This window comes from Symphalangus syndactylus, chromosome 16, assembly GCF_028878055.3.
Source record: "Symphalangus syndactylus isolate Jambi chromosome 16, NHGRI_mSymSyn1-v2.1_pri, whole genome shotgun sequence".
NCBI lineage: Eukaryota > Metazoa > Chordata > Mammalia > Primates > Hylobatidae > Symphalangus > Symphalangus syndactylus.
In genome coordinates this window covers 61,021,811-61,046,372 of record NC_072438.2, presented here as the reverse complement: position 1 = coordinate 61,046,372, position 24,562 = coordinate 61,021,811, and the positions used below count along the sequence as shown (strand labels likewise).

Genomic DNA, 24,562 nt, shown 5'->3' with positions numbered 1-24,562 from the left:
CGCGCCCGCTAAGGCTCCTCCAGTTCGCGGCTGGCCGGCCGCCGGGCCCAGCAGGCCGCCCGCCGAGTGGCGTCTCGGCCACCTGCCGGCCCGCAGCCAGGCTCGGGCAAGGGCATCTCGGTTCCCGGGGCCACGCTGGGGGGATCAGGGGTGAGGGGGACGCTTACCACAGGCAGGCCCGACCTACTCGGTAGTTCTCAGGAGAGACGTGCGACACCGACAGTTGACGCCCGGAAAATAAAAACACGGGGGGAGGGGGCGTGGACCCTGCGCCAGGGGTCGCTGGCGCACAGGTGTGTTCAATGACGGCTCCGGCCGAGCCCCGCGGACTGCTGAGGAGTGGTCCCTGGGAGACTGCCACCTGCTCCGTTAGCATCGGGGGAAGGGAGTAGAAACGGAATCAAAGTATGTGTCTCCCCTTTTTAATTCACACTAGGTGTTTACCACAGTAGGTCACACCTACGTTTAACAAGCTTCGTTCTCTTCCCTTTAACTTTCCCCTCCAGAAATTTCAAGAAAATGTGCTACCTTTCAATGTAACTCTCCCCTCTTTTTCATCTTGTGTCAGTGCTGTCCAATGAAAATATAATGCGAGCCACAAATGCAAACCACTTATGTAATTTTACATTTTCGAGAAGCCACATTAAATGAGTGAAAAGAAACAAGTGAGGCCAGGCGCGGTGGCTCACGCCTGTAATCCCAGCACTTTGGGAGGCCGACGCGGGCGGATCACCTGAGGTCGCGAGTTCGAGACCAGCCTGACCAACATGGAGCAGCCCCGTCTCTACTAAAAATACAAAATTAGCCGGGCGTGGTGGCACATGCCTGTAATCCTAGCTATTCGGGAGGCTGAGGCAGGAGAATCACTTGAACGCAGGAGGCAGAGGTTGCAGTGGCCGAGATCATACCATTGCACTCCAAGAGCCAGATTCCGTCTCAAAAACAACAACAACAACAAAAAGGTGAAATTAACTTAAATTTACTTAATCCATTATGTTCAAAATGGTATTTTAACATGTGATTTAAAATATTAAATATTTTCTCTATTTTTTAGATACTAGTTGAAATCCAGTGTATATTTTACACTTACGGCACATCTTAGTCGGGATTGGCACATTTCAAGGGCTCAAGAGCCACATGTGGCTAGTGGCTACTGCGTTGCACAGCACAATTCTAGATTTTATTAATATGTAAATTGTTGTTTTTGTCAGGCCTGACAGTGTTAATGCCAAATAAAGGATGGATGAATATAAGTAATGACAAGGAAGGAAAAATTGATTTCTTTACGGTTGGGTTGATCCATCTCCACAAATTCTGATTTTAGCCTTGTGTTTTAAGCAGGGTTTCATGTTTTTCTATCTTTTCATCTTAAGAATCATTTCAATTAGGGACACAAACTCTTGTTAACCGTTTTCTCTTCTCATTGCTAAAGAAAACAATGTCTTCCCCTTAATGAATGAGAAAATGGCTTCACCGAGGGCAATCATGAATAAATGGTTCATGCTATTGATGTTAGGCAAAATAATGAAGTCAGGGAAGGAAGCCAGCAGTACGTGTGGCTCTTTGGTGTACGGAAAGTTTAGGATTCAGTCTGCCAGAGCTTAGTTGGGATTCCAGCCTTGACTATTGCTGGCTGTGTGATTTTGAGTAAGTAAGGGGTTTAGCTTCTCTGAGCCTCACTTTCCTCATCTGTAAAATAATAACTGTGTTGTAACACTCAGCATATATTACAGAGACAAGATTACAATTTAAAAATTACAATTTTAACATTTTCAAATTCATTATTGTATGTGGTCACCAGTCACTTCTTGCCTGGACTTTTTTTATCATATAGGAAAGACCCATAAACTATGCTAAAAAACTAACAATGAGTTATGTTCCACTGAAGTAGATGCCCCAATTCTGTCCCAAGCTTTTGTTTGCACTCACCACCCTTTCATTTCCCCTTAAAGCTTTTATGATGAATAGCACCTTTTCTAACACCTGGGACTTTCCTATGTGAAGATAAGGCCATTCTGCATACATGGTGATGTCACAACATCTTCACACCCTCTTGTTAGGAAAATTAGGTAAGATATCCTTTGCCTTCTCTGTATTTGTTACTGTATAACTTTGGCCCTATTCTTATAATGTGTGGATGGTGGACTTGGAGATAACACGAATGGATCTTGCATCATGATAATAAAAATATCTAATATTTATTATGTGTCAGTCACCTTTTAAGAGCTTTTATTTTATCATTTTATTTTATCCTCATATCCTGTGAGATAGACATTCCAATGTCTTCATTTTGCAGAAAAGGTGCCAAGATACCACAAGGGCTCAGGTCCATCCTAGGACTGTTTTAGAGCTAACTGGCAGGTATTGCAAAATGCATACAGAGAAACACATGAACGTGTGAGCACCATGTGGAACTCCCTAAAGAGAATCATCAAAGTGCTCCTCATCCACATGTATGCCTTTCTTATTAATTTATGGTGAAAGGAGAGTAGAACTAAATTTGGTCAAGTGGGAAAATATGTTGTAATATGGAAAAGGACCTGCTGTGAACTACGAAAAAAATATGTGTCCTTAAACTGTACTTGAAAGGCATTCTCCAGTAAGACTTCCCAAGCTGCCTAATCTTAGATTCTCTCCCTTGTGATAAGTATACCTTGGGAAAACTGTCTTGGTACTTAGCATGCCAGATTGTTATTGTTAGTATTTGGTTTATTTAAATGTCTCCTTCCCTAAACTAGCCCTGTGAAGACAAAGGATGCCTTTTAATCCTTTAGGTCCTAACCCCGTACTTAGTCCATAATAATCTTTTAACAGAAATAGGACTCACCTGCAATGGTCCTGCCTTTCCTTAGGTCACCAGTCTAGTGATGGTAAAAAAAAAAAAAAAAAAAAGAGACTGTTTTTTAGAACTTATTGACCTCAGGATCATCATTAGACCTTATGGGAGTGGACAGTGCAGCCTTCAAGGCCAGCTAACAGGAGAAAATTTTCATAAATATGCAAGAGGAAATATTTGCACACCACATGGTATAGTTTGTATATTTGACCCTCCAAGCCTCGTGTTGAAACTTGATCCTGAATGTTGGAGGTGGGGCCTAATGGAAGGTGTTTGGGTCATGGTGGCAGATTCCTCATGAATGGCATGGTGCCATTCTCACAGTAATGAATGAGTTATGGTTTTACTAGTTCCCAAGGAGTTTCCCCAAGAGCTGGTTGTTGAAAAGAGCCTGGCACCCTCCCCGTCTCATGCTTCCTCTCTTGCCATGTGATCTCTGCACACTGTCTCCCCTTCACTTTCTGCCATGCATAGAAGCAGCCTGAAGCCCTCACCAGAAGCAGATGTTGGTGCCATGCTTCTAGTACAGCCTGCAGAATAGTGAGCCAAATAAAACCCTTTTCTTTATAAATTACCCAGCCTCAGCTATTCCTTTATAGCAACAAAAATGGATGAAGGCACCATATATTTGACAAAAGACTTGTATCTAGAATATATAAAGTACTCTCAGAACTCAACTGTATTGAGAGTACTATAGCCAGGTGGGATCCCAGCACTATGGGAGGCTGAGGCGGACAGATTACCTGAGGTCAGGAGTTCGAGACCAGCCTGGACAACACGTGAAACCCCGTCTCTACTAAAAATACAAAAATTAGCCAGGCATGGTGATGCGTGCTTGTAATCCCAGCTACTTGGGAGGCTGAGGCAGGGGAATCGCTTTAACCTGGGAGGCAGAGGTTGCAGTGAGCCGAGATTGCACCACTGCACTCCAGCCTGGGTTGAGTGTGACTCCGTCTGAAAAAAACTCAGACAAACAAAAAAACCTAACTCAACTGTAAAAGGACAATTCAGTTAGAAAAGGGCCAAACATAAATGAAAGAACACTTCACTGAAAGGAATATACAGATAGCATAAGCCTATGAAAAATGTTCAACATAATTAGCCAGTAGGAAAAATTTTTTAAAAACCGCTGAGATTTCACTACCTACTTATTCGAATAGCTCAAATAAACAATAGTGACAATGCAAATTCAAGGATGTAGAGAAACTAGGAACTGTGTTGCTCATATGTTGCTGGTGAGAATGTAAAATGCTATAGTTACTCTAGAAAACAGTTTGATAGTTTCTTTAAAAAACTATACATATTAAGTACTGTATGACCTAGCAATTGCACTACTGGACATTTCTCACAGAGAATTAAGATTTATATTCACATAAAATCCTGTACCCAAATATTTAGAGTGGCATTATTAATAAGAGCCCCAAATTAGAAAGAACCCAAATATCCTTTGATGAATACATAAACTGTGGTACATTCATACCACGGAATGCTACTCAGCAAAAAAAGGAAGAACTACTCGTATAAGAATGTTGATGGATCTCAAGGGAATTATGCTGAACACAAAATTTCAATCTCAAGAGCAACTGTATGATTCAATTTATGACAAAATTATGAAGATGGAGAGCAGATTTGTGGTTGCCAGGTGTTAAGGAGGGAGTGGAATTTAGAGGCAAGTAGATGTGGTTATTAAAAGAGTAGGTAGTGTGAGAAAAACCTTGTGATGGAACTATTTTGTTCTTTACCATAATGATGGTCACATGAGTCTATACATGTGATAACATTGCATAGAAATAAGTGTGCACACATACACACACACATACACACATGTGCATGTAAAACTAAGGTTGGTGAACTGTATCACTTATATCATATTATAGTTATACAAGATGTTACTATTGGGGGAAACAAGGTGAAGAGTAAACAAGATCTCTCTGTATTATTTCTTACAATTGCATGTGAATCTACAACAAGTTTTAGAAACCTAACATATAAATAAACTTTGTTGCATCTTATTCCATCACTCCTAATTCTCTCCTAGCTAGTTCAGTTCATTCCTTTCTGCACAAATCATCATGGCAACTTACATATCATTATAAATGAGTGGGGGCATCATTAAGAGAGAAAAAAAATTAGCTGATGCATTTGTTCTTGTGTGTCTCATCTGTGTAAATTATCTTCCTCTGGCCACTATTAAAGGTAACCTCAGGCAGTCAGCTCTTGAGACTCCCATCTGGATTAGGGTCCCAATTCATCTTAGAGTCTAAGATAGCCAGGAATGCTGCTTGGAATCTCCTCAATATCTACTGATACTTGTTTAACGTTGATCTCTTAGCTGCACTGTGAATTCCATGAGGCTAATGAAAGAAACCAAAATATTTCACCCCAAAATATATTTCCTTGACATAGTTCAAGATGGTTATTTGGATGGGCTGAAAATATAAGAGTAGCTAAAAACCTGCCTTTTTTGGGGAAGATTGAATCTGTAGAGAAAATCTGCATTGATGCAGTGAGGCTTTCTCTGAGACCCTCACTTGTCCCGTCTAGGAAAGATTAACCGAGACTCTGATACGTTTAAAGGTTTATCAACATTCTCTCTGAGGACTGCTACCTGTGAGATTTCATCTACATCATAAGACCACCTTTGCTAGCCAGTTCTCCTCTTCTCTTTCTCTCTCCCTTACCGTGTCTTGCTACTATAACCGATTTAACACCATAATCTGTTTTTGGCTATGCGCTGAGCGTCCACTCTTTCTGTAACTTCAACATAGTAAGTATATCAGCTTCTGTACCCCATTTGAGTAATTACTTTGTGAGTCTCCTCTGAGCACAGCCATTTCTTTTTTTTTTTTTGAGACAGAGTCTCACTCTGTCACCCAGGCTAGAGTACAGTGGCACAATTTTGGCTCACTGCAACCTCCGCCTCCCTGGGTTCAGGGATTCTCCTGCCTCAGCCTCCCAAGTGGCTGGGATTACAGGCACATGTCACCACGCCCAGCTAATTTTTGTATTTTTAGTAGAAACGGGGTTTCACCATATTGGCCAGGCTGGTCTCGAACTCCTGACCTTGTGATCCACCTGCCTTGGCCTCCCAAAGTGCTGAGATTACAGGCGTGAGCCACCACGCCGGGCCTCACAGTCATTTCTTTTAATATACCTTTTGTCAGTGGATTTTTCAGTAGAACTTTAGAGAGCAAAGGGGAAGTTTTTCTTTGGCCCCCAGAATAGGAATTCATTCATTCACTTGTTAATTCAACAAATATTGATTTTGTGTCTACTTCATGCCAGCACTGTTCCAGGTGCTGAGGATATGCAGGGGTGTGAGATTAGTAGGTTTGAGGCATATGAGACATGAAGCAGGAAAACAAGTTCAGTGGCTATTGCAGACGTTCTGGTGTTAAATGATGGTGTCTAGTAAGGTAGTGGTAGCGGGTTTGGAGAGAAAGGCCACACTGAAGAGATGTTTAGGAAGAAGTTGACAGATTGTGTGTGAGGCATTAGTGTGAGGCCAGAGATGAGGGTGACTTCCAGGATTCTGGCTTTGGTGCCTCAGCCTGTAAGATGGAAAATACCAAAAGGAAACAGATTTAGGGGTAGATGCCAAGGAAAATTTCTGCTTTGGCCTCTGAAGTTTCGCTGAAAAATTTGCTGACAAAGGCAGACTAATTGGAGAAAAGACATACAAATTTCTTAACATGTACATAGGGGAGAACCATAGAGTGATCACTCCAACCCCTAATGGGGTTTAGAAGCTTATATACCATATTGAGGTTACAGGAAGAATGGGGGCTTAGATTGCGACAAAACAGTTTACAATGGCAAAACAGGTTATGGGTGAGAGAGATAAGAGGAAGGCTGGCTAGCAAAGGTGGTCTTGTTATATAGATGAAACCTAATAGGTAGCAGACCTCAGAGAGGCTAGATGGTGAATAATTTTTCAGACCTTTAAAGTCGTCAGACTCTCAGTTAATCTTTTCTTGATATAGACAATAGAAGGCCTCAGAAAGAACCTGGCTGCATCAATACAGATTTTCTCTACAGATGCAGCTCTCCCCCACAAAAGCAGCTTTGCAGGGATACTTCTATTTGCAGGCCCTCTGAACAGCCATGGCAAAACATGTCAAATAAATACATTTTGGGGTGAAATATTTTTATTTCCTTCAGTCCTCATTTTGAAACTTTAAGAAGGTTTACGTATTAAAAAGCTGAGTTGATAGCTTTGGAGAAATTTGGATCAGAGGTTGTATTAGTCTATTCTCATGCTGCTGATAAAGACATACCCGAGACTGGGTAATTTATAAAGAAAGAGAGGTTTGGCCGGGTGCAGTGGCTCACGCCTGTAATCCCAGCACTTTGGGAGGCTGAGGCGGGCGGATCACGAGGTCAGGAGATCGAGACCATCCTGGCTAACACGGTGAAACCCCATCTCTATTAAAAAAATACAAAAAATTAGCCGGGCGTGGTGGCGGGCGCCTGTAGTCCCAGCTAATCGGGAGGCTGAGGCAGGAAAATGGCGTGAACCCGGGAGGCGGAGCTTGCAGTGAGCCGAGATAGCGCCACTGCACTCCGGCCTGGGCAAAAGAGCAAGATTCTGTCTCAAAAAAAAAAAAAAAAAAAAAAAAAAGAGGTTTAATACACTTACAGTTCCACGTGGCTGCAGAGGCCTCACAATCATGGAGGAAGGAGAAAGGCATTCTTACATGGCAGCAGACGAAACAGAAGGAGAACCAAGGAAAAAGTGAAACCGCTTATAAAACCATCAAATCTCGTGAGACTTATTTACTACCACGAGAATAGTATGGAGGAAACTAACCCATGATTCAATTATCTCCCACCACCTCCCTCCCACAACACACGGGAGTTCTGGGAGCTACAATTCAAAATGAGATTTGGGTGAGGACACAGCCAAACCATATCAGAGTGTCTTAGGTATGTCAGAGGCATTCGAACCAGAGAGACTTCGTCTTGAATGAGGGCTAGGAAAAAGCCATCATTCAATGCAGCCCTAGGCTGCATTCCCGGGAGGTTAGGCATTCCTAGCCTCTAGATGTTTATGGTTAAGGAAACAGATTAATAATGTTTACTAAACAGACCCCGGCCAAGGAATGTCCGGATATCCCCATATCTTGAGAACAAAAGCATTCCCAATTTTGCTTTAAAGATAATATCGATTCTTGTAAAATATAATAATTAAGAAAATCCTTTATCACAAACCCTGTAGTAGAGCATATATCCCTGTGATTTTGTTTTTGTTATCCTATACATTAACAAGTATTGTACTTAGGATGGGTGCATTCCTCCTCCTACTTTCGGGAATGCCCTGCTCTGTCTATGGAGTAGCTATTCTTTCACTGCTTTACTATTTGAATAAGCTTACTTTCACTTTGCACTGTGGACTCACCCTAAATTATTTCTTGTGCAAGATCCAAGAACCCTCTCTTGGGGTCTGGATAGGGACCCCTTTCCAGTAACATCTTTCTGGTGAACCACAAAGGGATTATACTGAAGAGACCCCTGACCCAAAGGAAAATCATCTGTGCACTACACCAAGTGGCCGACTTTGGGTAAGTGGAGTGCACTTATCTAGGTAGAGGATGGGATTAGGTTAGAGGCCCAACTTAACCCTCTTCTAAGACAGGGAAGGTTAAAGGCCCCTCTTAATAAAAGTCAAAGACACTTGACAGAACTTGGTTTCAGGCCCAACTTAGGAAGGTTGGAGTCCCTCCCAAGGTTTAGGGGGTTGAGGCCCCATTCAGTAAAATCCCTCTTGGCTAAAAATGGGTTTGGCACCATGGGATGTTAACTGCTATGTTCTTTGTAGTAATCTGCCTTGTCCTCTTTGCTGCATGAATCAATTTCTTGGTTGCTGTCTCGGTTTCACTGTCATTTTCAGGAAACTTCATTTAACTGATCTTAGGGATTTGAACTTTCTCTTTCCCTGTGTACCTCCTGATTTCTGTCCACTTGCTTTTGAAACATTGGGAACAAAAGGCATTGCAAGATTTGGTTTTAATATATTTGGCTTACTTTAACACTCTAGCTGCTAAGGTCCCATCTCTAAAATTGCTGATTGAGATTTGGTATTTAACAGGTATGAGCAATAAGATTAGATAGATGTGGTTATGTTTTACTGCAGCTATGCCCACTAGGTGTAAGAAAGAAGCACTAGGATGGTGATATGGTTTGGCTGTGTCCCCACCCAGATCTCATCTTGAATTGTAGTTCTCATAATTCCCACCTCATGGGAGGGAATGGGTGGGAGGTAACTTAATCATGGGGGCAGTTACACTCATGCTGTTCTTATGTTAGTGAGTTCTCACCAGATCTGATGGTTTTATAAGGGGCCTTCCCCACTTTTGGTCGGGACTTCTTGCTGCCACCATGTGAAGAAGGATGTGTTTGCTTCCCCTTCTGCCATGATTGTAAGTTTCCTGAGGCCTCCTCAGCCCTGATGAACTGTGAATCAATTAAGCCTCTTTCCTTTATAAATTACCCAGTCACAGGCATGTCTTTATTAGCAGCATGAGAACAGATTAACAGATAGAAATAAGGGGACTTTTCTCCTTGCTTTTTTGTTTCATTTGCACACTAAAATAATTCTTTCCTTTCTTGGATTCAGGTAAATTGACTTTGCTTGTCCAATCCATGCTACCATTGTTGCCCAGAACATGCTTGCTCTGGTCATCCCCAACTAAATCCTCTTCATTTGGTTTGCCTTATTTGACATTTATTTTGTCAGATTTCATATTATGGTTTATTTAAGATGCATGGCTTAGCTCATTGATATTATTTGGCTTGTGTGAATAAGATAATTTAGTTTTCAGCAGGGATCTCCTCATTAATGCAACTGGCCTTAAAACCTCTCTTATCCTTTTCAGTGGAACTTGGCCAGTGGCAAAACAGTCTTGTAGGTTTGGAACTTTTCTTCCAACATCACCTGCCTCCTTCATGGGAACCATGTTGTTGATTCCAAAGGACTCAATGTTAGAATGTATTCTTGAATGTTGGGAGCAGTTTAAATTAAATGGGCTTAAGAAGAGGAAATTGGTGTGTAACACTGTTTGGCCTTGATATTATTTGGAAAAAAAAAATGGCCACCTACTGGAACCACAGCCTTGAATACTATACCTCAACTCGATTTGTTTTGTAAGAGGGAGGGAAAATGTGATGAAATGCCACATGTTCAAGAATTTTTGTTGCTCAGTTAGGAGAAAACCCTGCAGCAGACATGTGCATGTTTGATAAGAGGAAAGGAAGAAAAAAACTAGCCATAATAGATGATCCCTTGATGCAAGCCCCCCAAGTTCAGCGGGCATTTTTGGGTGGAGCAGAACCTCCTCTGTCAGCTCTGAATATTCAGTGCATTGGCCTCTTCTCCCTTTAGTCCACCTGCAAGTTGTATTGAAGCCCCTTCATCCCCTTCTCCTTACTTGTCTAGTCCTACTTTATACCCACCACCTCCTGAAGAATCTAGCCTTGCAGGTACTACTTGTAGTGAAGCCTCTTTTTAATCTCCAAAGGGAAATCTTTGTCCACTTAGACAAGTGGCAAACAGAGAAGGCACTGTAAGAGTACATGTCCCCATTTCTATGTCTGATGTGGCTCTATGTAAAGAGAAGTTTGGCCATTTTTCTGAAAAATTCAGGAAAATCCATAGATGAGTCTGAGTTTTTATGTAACTCTTAAGTATGCTAGACTTTTAATCCAGCTGCCTATCTGCCTGAACCCACAGGCACCCTATATCATTATTTATTTATTTATTTATTTATTTATTTTTGAGACGAAGTCTTGCTCTTGTCCCTCAGGCTGGAGTGCAATGGCATGATCTCAGCTCACTGCAACCTCCGCCTCCCGGGTTCAAGTGATTCTCCTGCCTCAGCCTCCTGAGTAGCTGGGATTACAGGCACCTACCACCACGCCCGGCTAATTTTTGTATTTTTAGTAGAGATGGGGTTTCACCATGTTGGCCAGGCTGGTCTCGAACTCCTGACCTCAGGTGATCCACTCACCTCGACCTCCCAAAATGCTGGGATTACAGGTGTGAGCCACCGCACCCTGACGATCATTCTTATATACAAGTTATAGAGCAAATTTATTCCAGCTGGCCAAATTGAAAGGCTAAGCCTCTAGATAATCCTGAAGTAGAATGGCTTATAGATGGAAGTAGCTTTGTGCACCAGGGAAACAGAACAGCTGGTATGCAGTTGTCAGTCAACATGAGGTAATTGAATAGAAGCCTTACCAGCTCCTACTTTGGCTCAAAAAGCAGAATTAGTAGCTCTCATTAGAGCCCTGCAATTGGAAAAAGACTTAAGAATCAACATTTACACTTCCTGGTACTTCATGCTCATGCTGCTATCTGGGAGGAACTGCTAACGGCTCCCCTGTGCAACATCACTTGGAAAATTTAAATCTATTAGATGTTGCTTTGCTGCCCAAGAAGTAGGTGTAATCTGTTTCAGGAGGCATCAAAAACGGGACTGTAATGTGACAAAGGGAAACTCCTTTGCAGATATTGCAGCTATTAATGGAGCCAGCTAGACTTGTAGGCATATTAGTGCCCACCACCCCAGTAATGACAGAACCGAGATGTACTGAGAGAAATAAGAATGGGCTAAAAGTCAGGGTTTAATTCAAGATCCTTCTGGATGGGTAATCAGTGAAAACAACTGTTGATACTGGGTGCTAATCAGTGGGAAATAGTTAAGGATTTGCATGATTCTACTCATTTGGGAAGAGATTCTCAATTTCAGTTAATGTTTCATCTTTTTTTTTTTTTTTTAGTAAAAGGCTTATTTAAAACAGTAAAGCAGGTAACTCGGGCCTGTAAACTCTGTGCCCAGAATAATCTGTATAACCAATCTTTACCTCCTTCTTCAGTAAGGTCTGTTCAGCTTAGGGGAACATACCCTAGTGAAGATTGGCAAGTAGACTATACTCAGATTACCCCAGGTAAAGGGTTTAATATTTAGTTATTTATCGACACCTTTACCAGTAGGATTGAGGCTTTCCCTACCCGGTCTGAAAAGACAATTGAGGTTTCTAAACTGCTATTGAAGGAAACAATTCCTAGATTTGGCTTGCCTAAGAGACTGCAGAGTGATAATGGCCCATCTTTCACAGTGACAATACCCCAAAACATATCTTCAGGCCTAGGAATTCAGTACTGCCTTCATTTAGTGTGGAGGCCACAGTTTTCAGGGAAAGTAGAGCCAATCAAATGCTAAAAAGGACTCTTGCTAAACTCTAACAGGAAGCATCAGCAACCTGGCCGTCTTTATTGCCTGTAGCCTTGTTACAGAGTCCAGTGGCCCCCCAAGGGAAATCTGCAGCGCAGTGCTTTTGAAATAATGTATGGAAGGCCATTCTTAACTACAGACTTCCTGAAAGACATAGATACTTTCACACTACAAAATTATGTAATCAACTCAGGACAAGTGCAAAAGACACCCCTTGGATATGGAAACCAAAGACTCTTTCCCCTACTAAGGAAGAGAATCCTATTATAACCCAGCTGGGAGATTGTGTCCCATTAAAAACTTGGGAGGAAGGATCCCCAGCAGATCAACTTTCCCCCAAATGGAAGGGACCCTAGCAAGTTCTTCTTAGTATCCCAACTGCAGTTAAACTTCTAGGAATAAACAACTGGGTCCACTTATCCGAATTAAACTTGTCTCTTATAATGTCCCACAGGCCAATGGAACACAAGAGACTAATACCACTTATTCCTGTGAATCAACCAGTGACCTGTGGCTCCTGTTCAAAATAAACAAAAGGGATTGGTAACACAAAGATATGGATTGGCATCCTACTTTTGGGTATAAGATGGAATCACACAGAGTAACTTATTTGCTGAGTGGGCACAGACTTTAATTTCTCTACATAATCGGACAAACTGTTGGGTATGTGGAGAATTGCCACTTTCCTCTACTTCTGGTTTGCCCTCGCATATTCAACTGGCCAACCTAAGTTTATGGGGACTTTATTATGATTGGGAAACTGAATATTGTAAACATATTCTCTCTTTTCCCCTGTACCATAGCCACACGGGCCTTAGTCCTTTCCTCTCCTGTGGAGAGAAAAAAAGGCACTTTTTAATGTAATTAGGAAACAGCTAAACTCCACCCCAACTTTAGGTTATACTGTACATGATGGACTTAAGCAGATGACAGCTGTTCAAGTACTGGTATCAGGCAAAGGACCTCTATGTTTTGAAAGGTGCAATAATAGTCACCACCAAACTGGAACACATGATATAGAATGGTTGCTGCCTCAACAGTGTAATCAGACCCTTCTTTTAACAGACCATATTTGGTTGGGATGGCAACATAATTCACCAAAAATGAGTGCTTACCCTTCCCCTTGGGGATGGTTATGGGCTTGTGGAACCCACGGCTGGCCATACTTACCTTATAATTGAACTGGACAGTGCATGTGGGGTCATCCTTATCTCCCAGGAAATATCCTCACCAAATTGGACTCTCTCTCATCTAACTGGGAAATTGTAAAGGCTCGGCATACGTGACAAAAATGGGCATTTTTGTGGTTCTACCTGTTGGCTATATTTTCCCCACAGGTGCCACGATGGATATCGAGCTGCAAGTTGAAGCCCTAGCCAAGCACACATCTGCAACTTTCAATAATACTTACCATGCCTTACCTCCATAACTTAGGAAACTTCTCAGATTAGGCAGGTGACCTCACAAAATTATATGGCTGTGGAATTTTAACAGCAGCCTAGGGAGAAACTTGTGCTTTGATCAAAACCAAATGTTGTATGTATGTTCTGGATGGTATACATAATATTACCCAGTCTATGAAAGCTTTAGACACTCATATCTCTGTCATTGATGCACTGTCAGTTGACCCGATATCAGCTTGGTTCCAAAAACTGCCTAGTTCTCGGCAAGCCTTCCTGTTTAGTTTACTTGGGATGATTTCATTTATTTTGCCTTGCTGTTGTGAATACATTGCTGTTGTACTTTTTGTGTAGGAATGCAAGATAAGCTTACTCAACGCTTTTTTAAATTGAACACTTATTAATCTTCCAGATATCCCTTTTGCTGGGACTCAGAGTTACAAATGACCCTCACCATACTGAAGCTTTCTGACTGAGTTCCTCTCTGACCTGAATATAAGAGACCCTAATAGGTAGGTAGGAATATCATTGCCCCTGTTCAGCATGAAGTTACAGAAGATGGATCTTCATTATTCTGCAACCCTTAGGATTACGGGTCCTCTTGTAAAAGGGATGGGGGAAATATGTCAGAAGCATTCGAACCAGAGTGACTCCATCTTGAATGTGACTCCGTCTAGAAGAATAAGGCTGGGACTTGCTGGGCTGGATTCCCAGGAGGTTAGGTATTCCTAGCCTCTAGATGTTTCTGGTTAAGGGAACAGATTAAAAATGTTTACTAAACAGACCCAGGCCCAGGAATGACCAATATCCTGACATCCTGAGAACAAAGACATTCCTAATTTTGCTTTAAAGAGAATAATATCAATTTTTGCAAAATATAGTAATTGAGAAAATTAGTCCTTTATCACAAGCTCTTGTCGTAGAGCACATCTCCTTGTGATTTTTTGTTGTTGTTGTTGTTATCCTATATATAAACAAGCACTGTACTTAGGGTGGGTGCATTCCTCCTCTTACTTTTGGGAATGCCCTACTCTGTCTATAGACTATTTCACTCCTTCACTTTCTTAATAAACTTACTTTCACTTTGCACTGTGGACTTGTCTCGAATTTTTTCTTGCACAAGATCCAAGAACCCTCTCTTGGGGTCTGGATCAGGACCCCTTTTTGGTTACAGAAACAGACAAAGGAGTGGACAAACAAAATGGATAAGCAGAAAAGAGCAAACTTGAATATATCATTTTATATCTTTTTTATCAGTCTCTTAGTCCCGAGAATAGATCAGTTCAGTTAAACGGCTATGTCTCATTCCAGGGGGTGGCATTACAGATGGACTAGGACTCTCTGTATGAAGCAGGCAAACAGATTTTTAATAAAAGGTGTTTCTATGAAAACAGAAGAAAAAGTTAATATCTACTGTAGACTATATACTAGTTTTTTGAGAGTCTCTGTAGTTCTTCAGATTGTAGTGTTAATCTGACAGAGTCTCCTGGTTGTAGTTTAAATCAGGTGTTGCAGTGAACTTTCTTTAGTATTCCATACATCAACAAGCATAAAGGCTGTTTATATATAAGTTGCTGTAGTGATTTTTCCCATAGTTTATTCAAGTTGTCTTGCTCCAGACTGCAGGGCTTCAAGAAAAGCATAGTTTTAACTTCTACTTATTCCAAGTCAGAAAAATAGGAGAAAAAAATTTAAATGTTAGCTTGGAGACTTGTGGCCAGGAAAGAATTTAAGATTTAGTTCAAATGTAGGCAAATAATTAAAACTTAAAAACAATGGACAAAGCTAGAATCTAACAACAGGTATGCTATCATTTTCTCCTGAAACATAATTTTTCTCTCTCCAGCCCCCCTTTTCTATTAAAGGCAAATCATAGTAGGACCAATTTATTTGCAAAATAAGTTTTAGTTTTATTATATTTGGCCTGATTATTTGCATAAAGTACAGCAAAAGTAGTGATTGACCACATATAGGCTCTTTTAAAGTTTGGCTTTGTTGGAACTTTTTCATAAGGAATTTCACATTCAACTTTTAAAAACTCTCAAGGCTAAGAAGCCAAGACAAGGATTCACCATCAGACTGCACTTGTAATTCCTGTATAAATTGGGTATATTCCTCTCTTGTCAAGGTCCCCAAAATATCCTGAGGCTCTTGGGCCTGCCAGAGAGTGACATTCTTTACTACAGCAAGGTCAGGAATCTTGTAAGGAAACTGTATAGACAAGGTACCAGGCAAATTTTTCCAACAGGCTTTTTATAGGCTCTATAAAGTCAACTTCAAATCCTCAAAGCAGTCTGGTCATTAAAAAATGATGCCATTCCAATGAAAGCCTTGGCAAAATAATCAGTGTATCCAACTGTGTTCTGTTACAAAAGAAAACAGATTCTTATTGAATTCGTACAAATAACTATATTGCCAAAAGTGAAGAATACTCAAAAATACTTTCCAAATTCTGGAGACATCAGGTAGAGAGAAAGGTTAGTGTTTCAATTGTTCTCACAAAAGTGTAATTTATCCAATTACTGTAAGCTATGTACAGCTCAAAAGAAAAAAACAATTTTCTTTTTACTCTGGAAAACAAAACTAAAAAGTATCAGCAATGTCTCAAACCAGAAAAAGGTTATGAAAATATTATTTTGGCATTTTATCAGTTCAGCCCTATGTAATTGACTTTTTTTCTGCTTGATGTTGGATTAGCAATCTTCATTAATTTATTAGATTTTTAAAAATTATTTTAGAAGTTTTTAACTAGTCCAATGGTGTGAATTCCAAAGTTATCAGAAAACTGTGTTTAAGTGTGTGTGCTGTCAGGGCCCTTTCCATGGATTTTTTTCTTTTTTGAACAAGCAGATTTTAGGCTGTAGCCAATTACAAACCACTTTTGAAAAGAATCCAAGTAAAACAATAATTGTCTGTGAATGACAAAAGACTTAGAAAAGCCATGATTACTGATGCAATTGACAAAGAAATTTCATTATTTCTGTGGTATACAATAATTTAACAGGATAACAATTATTACTAATAACATATAACAAGATCTATCAACATTTTAGCAATATGATACAATTTTGGGATGCATATTAATAACAGATTTATACAAATACAACTCAAAGAAAATTAAACAACATTTTTTATTTAATCAGCTTCCTGTATGATTTTAATATACCAAATTAGCCTAATATGTTTCTTTTGGACTTCCAGGGGCCCTATTTGGACTTCCAAGGGCTTTAATGCCCAAAAGTTAGCTTGAGGTCAAAAACATTTAATTTAGAATTTTAAATTTGATTTTGGAAAGTTTGTCAAATATCAAAGGTTTAAAACACTTGATTAAAATAAGATTACAGGTCACTGTAAGATAATAGTTATTCATTTAGCCAAATTGATAATTCAAAAATCTCAAAAAGCAAAAACTTTGCTCTTTGACAGAGAGGAGACTCAGTTTTCCAAACAATCAAAAGACATAATAAAAACAGCATTAGGGAAATTCTCTCCTCTTATTACTAATATTTTTTGCAGTTTACTCAAAAGGTAAACAAAAATCTATTACTATTTCTTATTAATATATACAAAAATCTTGTTCAAAAGAGAAATCCGAATTCTAACTTTGTGCCACTGTATTATAAATGCTAAAGCTAATTTTAATAAAGCCTTATATAAACAGATCAATCCAATTGCAATTGTTTTCTTTTCCTTTTTTGTTTTTTTTTTGAGACAGGGTCTCACTTTGTCACCCAGGCTGGAGTGCAGTGGTGCAATCTTGGCTTACTGCAACCTTTGACTCCCGGGCTCAAGCGATTTTCCCATCTCAGCCCCCAAGTAGCTGGGACTACAAGTGTGTACCAGCATGCCCAGCTAATTCCTTTTGTATTTTTGGTAGTGAGAGAGTTTCACTATGTTGCCCAGGATGGTCTCAAACTCCTGAACTCAAGTGATCTGCCCATCTCAGCCTCCCAAAGTGCTGGGATTACAGGTGTGAGCTACTGCATCCAGCCTGCAATTGGTTTTGACTGCACAAGAAAAAAACATAAAAAGGTTCCATGAACCTTTTGTAACCTCTTATAATTGTTACGGTTTTATTTCTTTCTTCAATTTTCTATGTCCATTCAGTTTTAGGTCCTTAAAAAAGTAGCAGAGATAGTGTAAACCTGTCTGACAAATAGACCCAGAAAAAAAATCTAAATTAAATTCAGAAGATGTTTCTATTTTATTTTACCCCAAATTTTAAACTATCTTCATTTACCACAGATTACTAATGCCTTGTGAACTTGAAAAGCATTTGGGCTTATTTACTTGACTTATGAGTACTAATTTATTTATATCAAGTTGGTACCATACAGGCAATCTATAAACATAGACACGTATCCATAAAATATAAACACAAAAAATACTTTGTATCATGTTTTCTTTTTTTTGAGACAGAATTTCACTCTTATTGCCCAGGCTGGAGTGCAATGGTGCAATCTTGGCTCACTGCAACTTCCGTCTCCCGGGTTCAAGCCATTCTCTCGCCTCAGCCTCCCGAGTAGCCGGGATTACAGGTGTGTGTCACCATGCCTGGCTAATTTTTGTATTTTTAGTACAGATGGAGTTTCACCATGTTGGCCAGGCTGGTCTTGAACTCCTGATCTCAGGTGATCCACCCCTGCTTGGTCTCCAAAAGTGATAGGATTACAGGCGTGAGCCACCGCACCTGGCCTACATCTTTACAATTTTAGCCATGAGCCCAGTAAAACTCCTTAGTTTAAAAGGACAGTTGAATTCAAATGCAGCTTTGTGAATGGAAAGGTTACAGTTTGTTTGTCCTTCATGGCTGAAGATCTTACCAAGTTTTAAGAAAAACAGGATAGCAAATACATCTTAAAACAGAGAAAATTAAGTGTTTTCAAGAAGAAGTTTGGGTATGTTAGAGAAAGACTAAAAATGGACAACAAGTGATATAGTTTGAGTATTTGTCCCCTTCAAATCTCATGTTGAAATGTTATCCCCAGTGTTGGAGGTTGGGTCAAGTAGGAGGTTTTTGGGTCATGGTGGCAGGTCCCTCAGGAATGGCTTGGTGCTGTCCTTGTGGTAATGAGTGAGTTCTTGTTCTGTTAGCTCATGTGAGAGCTGGTTTTAAAAAGAGTCTAGTGTCTTTCTCACCTTTCTCTTGCTCCCTTTTTGGCCATGTGATATGCCTGCTCCTCCTCTTCGCCTTCCACCATGATTGTAAGCTTCTTTTTCTTTTCTTTCTTTTTTTTTTTGAGATGGAGTATCACTCTGTTGCCCAGGCTGGAGTACAGTGGTGTGATCTCAGCTCACAGCAACCTCTGCTTCCCAAGTTCAAGCGATCCTCTTGCCTCAGCCTCCTGAGTAGCAGGGATTACAGGCACTTGCCACCATGCCCGGCTAATTTTTGCATTTTTAGTAGAGATGGGGTTTCACCATGTTGGCCATCTGGTCTTGAACTCCTGACCTCAAATGATCCATCCGTCTCCGCCTCCCAACGTGCTGGCATTACAGGCATGAGCCACCACACTCGGCCAATTGTAAACTTCTTGAAGTTGTCACAAGAAGCAGATGCTGGCATCATGCTTCTTCTACGGCCTGCAGAATAGTGAGCCAGATAAACTTTTCTTTATAAATCACCAAGCCTCAGGTATTCCTTTACAGCAACACAAAACAGACAAACACACCAATGTAACACAAAATTATAGAAATTCACATAGGATGTTACAATGAAAGATACAAATGAGCAGAGAGGAAATTCAGAAGCCTTTTAAAAATAACTAGCTAAGCCTGGGCAACATGGTATATAACTTTGTCTCTACAAAAGCAACAAAATGAGCCAGTCATGGTGGTGTGTGCCTGTAATAGCAGCTACTTGAGAGGCTGAGGTAGGAGGATGAGGACGTTGCTTGAGCCCAGGAAGTTGAGGCTGCAGTGAGCTGTGATTGTGTGACTGCATTCCAGCCTGGACAACAGAGTAAGACCCAGACTGATATGGTTTGGATATTTGTCCCCACCCAAATCTCATGTTGAAATGTAATAACTGGTGGGAGGCATTTGGATCATGGGGGCAGGTCCCTCATGAATGGCTAGGGCCATCCCCTTGGTGCCAAGTGAGTTTTTGCAAGATCTAGTCATTTTAAAGTATGCGGTACCTACCCCCACACTCTCTTTCTCTTATTCCTGCTTTTGCCGTGAGATGTGCCTCCTCCTCCTTTTCCTTTCACCATGATTGTAAGCTTCCTAAGGACTCCCCAGAAGCAAATGCTGGCACTATGCTTCTTGTACAGCCTGCAGCACTGTGAACCAACTAAACCTCTTATAAATTACCCAGTCTCAGGAATTTCTTTATAGCAACTCAAGAATGGCCTAATACACTGTCTCAAAAAACAAAACAAAACAAAAAAAACAAAAAACCCCACCAAAAACAAAAACAAACACCTAAATTTCAGAAAGTCATATTTTGGAGACCAATCTAGTCATATAGGTGGCTTCTAATTTAGTCTCTATTTTCTACTTAGACCACTGAGTTCTGGGCAGAGCCCATTAAGGAACAGGGCAAACAAAGCATTTTCAGTTTTTAGGGCCTAATATTGGTATATGTAAAAAGTAGGCACAGTTGGAAGGCAGAGCATCTAGATTTTTAAAAATCAAGGATTCCACTTTTATGCTGAACCATGGGTCCCCCACAAAAGAGGGAAACACCAAAGGACTGGGCTGCACAGTGTTTCCAGAGTACACCTCACTACAAAGATGTCACCCTGAGGCTGGTGGGGGTGTGGGAGGCATTAGTGAGAGTGACAGATTGTGTGTGAGGCATTAGTGGGTGGGGGACCCATACCAATCAGCCCATTCTGTGATCAGCCCATCCACCATGGGAGTGTTATTCCTTGGTGATGAGTATTCCCACAGTCTCCATGTATTCAACTATGCCTTTTTTATAGAATAGAGCAAAGAAACAAGTAGCCTACATACAGTAATAACTATTAATTGCAACCACTGTCAGCTACCTCCAAAACTGCATCCCTCACCAGTGACCCACCAGCCATTGCACACACAAGGTCAAATTCTCTAATAGATCAAAGTAATTCCTTGAACCCCAAAGCCAAAGAGACCAGGTAATGCAATGCAAAGGAGAGTGGAGCTTTAGACCTGATAAGAACTTGCCCACGACTCTTCAGACTCCACAGGAAGACAGAAGATCATCCCCACAAAGTGGGTGAGTGGCAGCTTTTTCTGTTTCTTACAGGGTCTTTAGACATTTCCACAGATCCTTTTATGTGATATTCAAGACAGCAAAGAGAAAGGAGGAACAAAAAGCCAATGAAGTTTTACGCTTTTCTTAACAAAAATGATACCACAAGAAATGAAGCATGCAAAAAGACCAAATATATAATTAAAAGGAGTTTAAGTAAACTAGAAAAATCCTCAGAAACAGGATCCCAAAGAAAAAAGGCAGCAAGGCCTTTAAATATATATATTTATAAAAATATATTTTTGCATATTTATGTACACATATATTTATATACTGTAATAATACATTTATATATTATTATAATATATAATATAAAATAATATTTATCTATTATATATTTTATAATATTTATATATTATATGCTATATATAATATATAATATATAATATGCATTAATAGAATATAATATATAAATATAATATATAAATATATAACTATATATTTATAATATAATATAAATTAAATTAAATATAAATTAAATATATTTCTATAAATATATAGTTATATATTTGTATAAATATATAACTATATATTAAATATATAACTATATATTAAATATATAACTATATATTAAATATATAACTATATATTAAATATATAACTATATATTTAATATAACTATAATATAATATAAATATATGTATATTATATATTTATGTATATAATATATATTCAACATATATGTTGAATATTAGCTTTTAATTAATTTGACTTCTGATCATAGAGCTTTTTATTTTTATTTCTATTTTATTTATTTATTTATTTATTTTTTGAGACGGAGTCTCGCTCTGTCCCCAGGCTGGAGTGCAGTGGCGCAATCTCGGCTCACTGCAAGCTCCGCCTCCCGGGTTCACGCCATTCTCCTGCCTCAGCCTCTCCGAGTAGCTGGGACTACAGGCTCCCGCCACCACGCCCGGCTAATTTTTTGTATTTTTAGTAGAGACGGGGTTTCATCGTGGTCTCAATCTCCTGACCTCGTGATCCGCCCGCCTCGGCCTCCCAAAGTGCTGGGATTACAAGCGTGAGCCACCGTGCCCAGCCGCTGAGAGCTTTTTAAAAATATATTTTCAGATCTTTTATTATCAGATTTTAGCTGGGATAAATAGCTGATATTCCTGACTTTTAAACTTTTTTATGAAAGGTAACTTTGCAAGTGACTCAACTATTTAACTAAGGACACATGAGGTGTCTCCAAAGAGGTAAAAAGCAGTCCTCACAAGATACAGATGCACTCAAAGACAGTTCAAAGAAAATAAAGTTTCAGTAGCCGCAAACGGGATTCAACCGACATCTGTCCAGCCATATTGTCTAGTGTCTCAACTTCTCACCTGACTGTCTACACAAAGGCCCAAAAGCCTCATACGCCCCCACAGATGGAAGGAGGCAGAAAATCAAAAGCTGTCCATGAAAGGGGAAAGGATCAACAACAAATGGGTACCCCCAAAAGCCAAAAGTCACACAAATATCAAACCAAAAGGTACTGGTTCCCTGACTGGTAATCAAACCCAGACCACAGTAGTGAATGCACAGAATTTTAACTACTGGACTGAAAGGTGGAGTAGCTTTATTGTGAATCCTACAGACAGTTTGAGCACATATGTTATGATTTTCACTTTGTGTTAGGTCAGATTTTTGCTGTTTAATTTTGTCAAGAGAATTTCTAAGGTTAGCCATGATACTATTATATGTCTTTATTTTAATTTGTTCTGTCTGTAAACACAAAGAAGGCAATTGTTTAGAACCAAGCAACAAGGGTTGAGATGACAAAAGCCCACAGCGATGGGACTTTTTAAGACAAACTCCCCTGAGAGCTTGACACATTCAGAACAAAAAGTGTGCTGCTTAAAATCTTACAAATGATGAGTTCGTGTCCTTTGTAGGGACATGGATGAAACTGGAAAACATCATTCTCAGTAAACTATCGCAAGGACAAAAAACCAAACACCGCATGTTCTCACTCATAGGTGGGAATTGAACAATGAGAACTCATGGACACAGGAAGGGGAACATCACACTCCGGGGACTGTTGTGGGGTCGGGGGAGGGGGGAGGGACAGCATTAGGAGATACACCTAATGCTAAATGACAAGTTAATGGGTACAGGAAATCAACATGGCACATGGATACATATATAACAAACCTGCACATTGTGCACATGTACCCTATAACCTAAATTATAAAAAAAAAAAAAAAAAATCGTACATGTCTCACGTCCCAGCCATTTTCAGACTGGTCACCTTATATGACCTGAAAATCATGCCTCATAGATGGTGGAGACCGAGAGAATGCTCCCACTTGGTCACCAGCCACACTTTCAAGGATATAAAACAAGATGAAAGGGGAATCTCATATGGTTTTTATTTTGGGGGCCCACAACAAAGTTTATATGCTGTTCTGGTCAGAACTACAATTCTGACAAGTCCGCAAGGCTGGCTGGAACAATGGGCTTATAAAGGCTTTAGGCCTGTGTTCTATCTCATGCTTGGTACCCTTCTTTATGACATAACAACACAGAAAGACAAAGAAAGAAAAAGTTGATTTCTGGGACGAAAAGGATCAAATAATATGAATACTTAAACCAAAAATTCCACCAGAGTCATAACACCCAAGACTACTCACACAAATCCTTGTCTCCCATTAATCAAGATTTTGCAGAGAAAAGAGACAAACAGGGATTTTAACTGTCAACTTGATCAGATTCCACAGAAAGAGAGGCCAGAAGCTTGGCTGGTAAGAAATTCTTGTTCTTCTGGCAGCTAGTCAGGTCCTGGGTTCCCTTCACTGTGGCTTAAGAGCAGAACAGTTTTGGTATCCTGCTCACAGCACCAAAACCGTAGGAGCCAAGCAAAAACTTCCTCTTTGCCCTCTGAAGCTCCACTGAAAAAATCAACTGATAAAAGGCAGCTTAATAGGAGAAATGGCACAGAAATTTATTAACATACCCACAAAGGAGAACCACAGAGTAATTATTCCTCATGTCATTTCTTCTTTTAATCTGCTTTTGTCAGTTGACTTTTCAACAAAACTTCAGAGGGCAAAGGGGAAGTTTTTCCTTGGCCTCTATGATAGGAATTGATTCATTCACTTGTTCATTCAACAAATATTGATTTTGTGTCTACTTCGTGCCAGCACTGTTCCAGGTGCTGAGGATATGCAGGGGTGTGAGATTGGTAGGTTGGAGGCATATGAGACATGAAGCAGGAAAACAAATTCAGTGGCTATTGTAGAAATTCTGGTGAGAAATGATGGTAGCTACTAAGCTAGTAGTAGTGGGGTTGGACAGAAGGGCCACATTGAAGAGATGTTTAGGAAGAAGTTGACAGATTGTGTGTGAGGCATTAGTGAGAGGCCAGAGATCAGGATGACTTTCAGGATTCTGGCTTTGGTGCCTCAGCCTGTAAGACTCAGAATACCAGAAGGGAGCAGATTCAGGAAATGAAGGGACTCTCATTTCTTCCGTTTTGGATATTTCATTTGGTACCTGGAGCATCCAAGTGGAGTTCTTCAGAGGAGAGTTAAATTTATGGTGTTGGCACTCAGAGCAATGTTGCTTGAGTTAGAGATTTGATAGCTGAAGCCACAGGAAGAAATGAGATTACTTAGGGAAAGTGAGACAGAAGAGAAGAGAAAATTATCAAGTTTAATGGCTGGATTGAAGAAGAGAAATTGTTCTCTTCATTTACATAGGAATAAAATGACAGAAGCCAGTGGAGAATAGAAGGTTAAAGAGGAAGAGCTTACGTGTGCCAAATGTTGGTTAGGGGCCATGGGAAATCTTTCCCTTTGCCTTCTGAGGTTTTGCTGAAAATCACTGACAAAAGGCATTTTACTAGGAGAAAACGCATACAAAT

The 24,562-nt window shown here is 40.1% G+C and overlaps 1 protein-coding gene and 1 long non-coding RNA gene across 2 annotated transcripts in view; one reads left to right on the top strand and one right to left on the bottom strand.

Annotated features, from left to right (window-relative positions):
* PAIP1 (poly(A) binding protein interacting protein 1) overlaps nucleotides 1–308 on the bottom strand; it is a 30,671-nt gene extending 30,363 nt beyond the window's left edge. The window contains exon 1 of the mRNA XM_055245745.2: nucleotides 168–308. The gene's annotated coding sequence lies outside the window, so the exon portion shown is untranslated. The remainder of the gene's footprint in view (nucleotides 1–167) is intronic.
* LOC134732808 (uncharacterized) lies at nucleotides 11–16,364 on the top strand. The gene is made up of 4 exons (XR_010116365.1): nucleotides 11–962; nucleotides 1,953–2,069; nucleotides 12,527–12,735; nucleotides 13,885–16,364. It is a non-coding gene; the product is annotated as an uncharacterized lncRNA (long non-coding RNA).
* The last annotated feature ends 8,198 nt before the right edge of the window (nucleotides 16,365–24,562 follow it).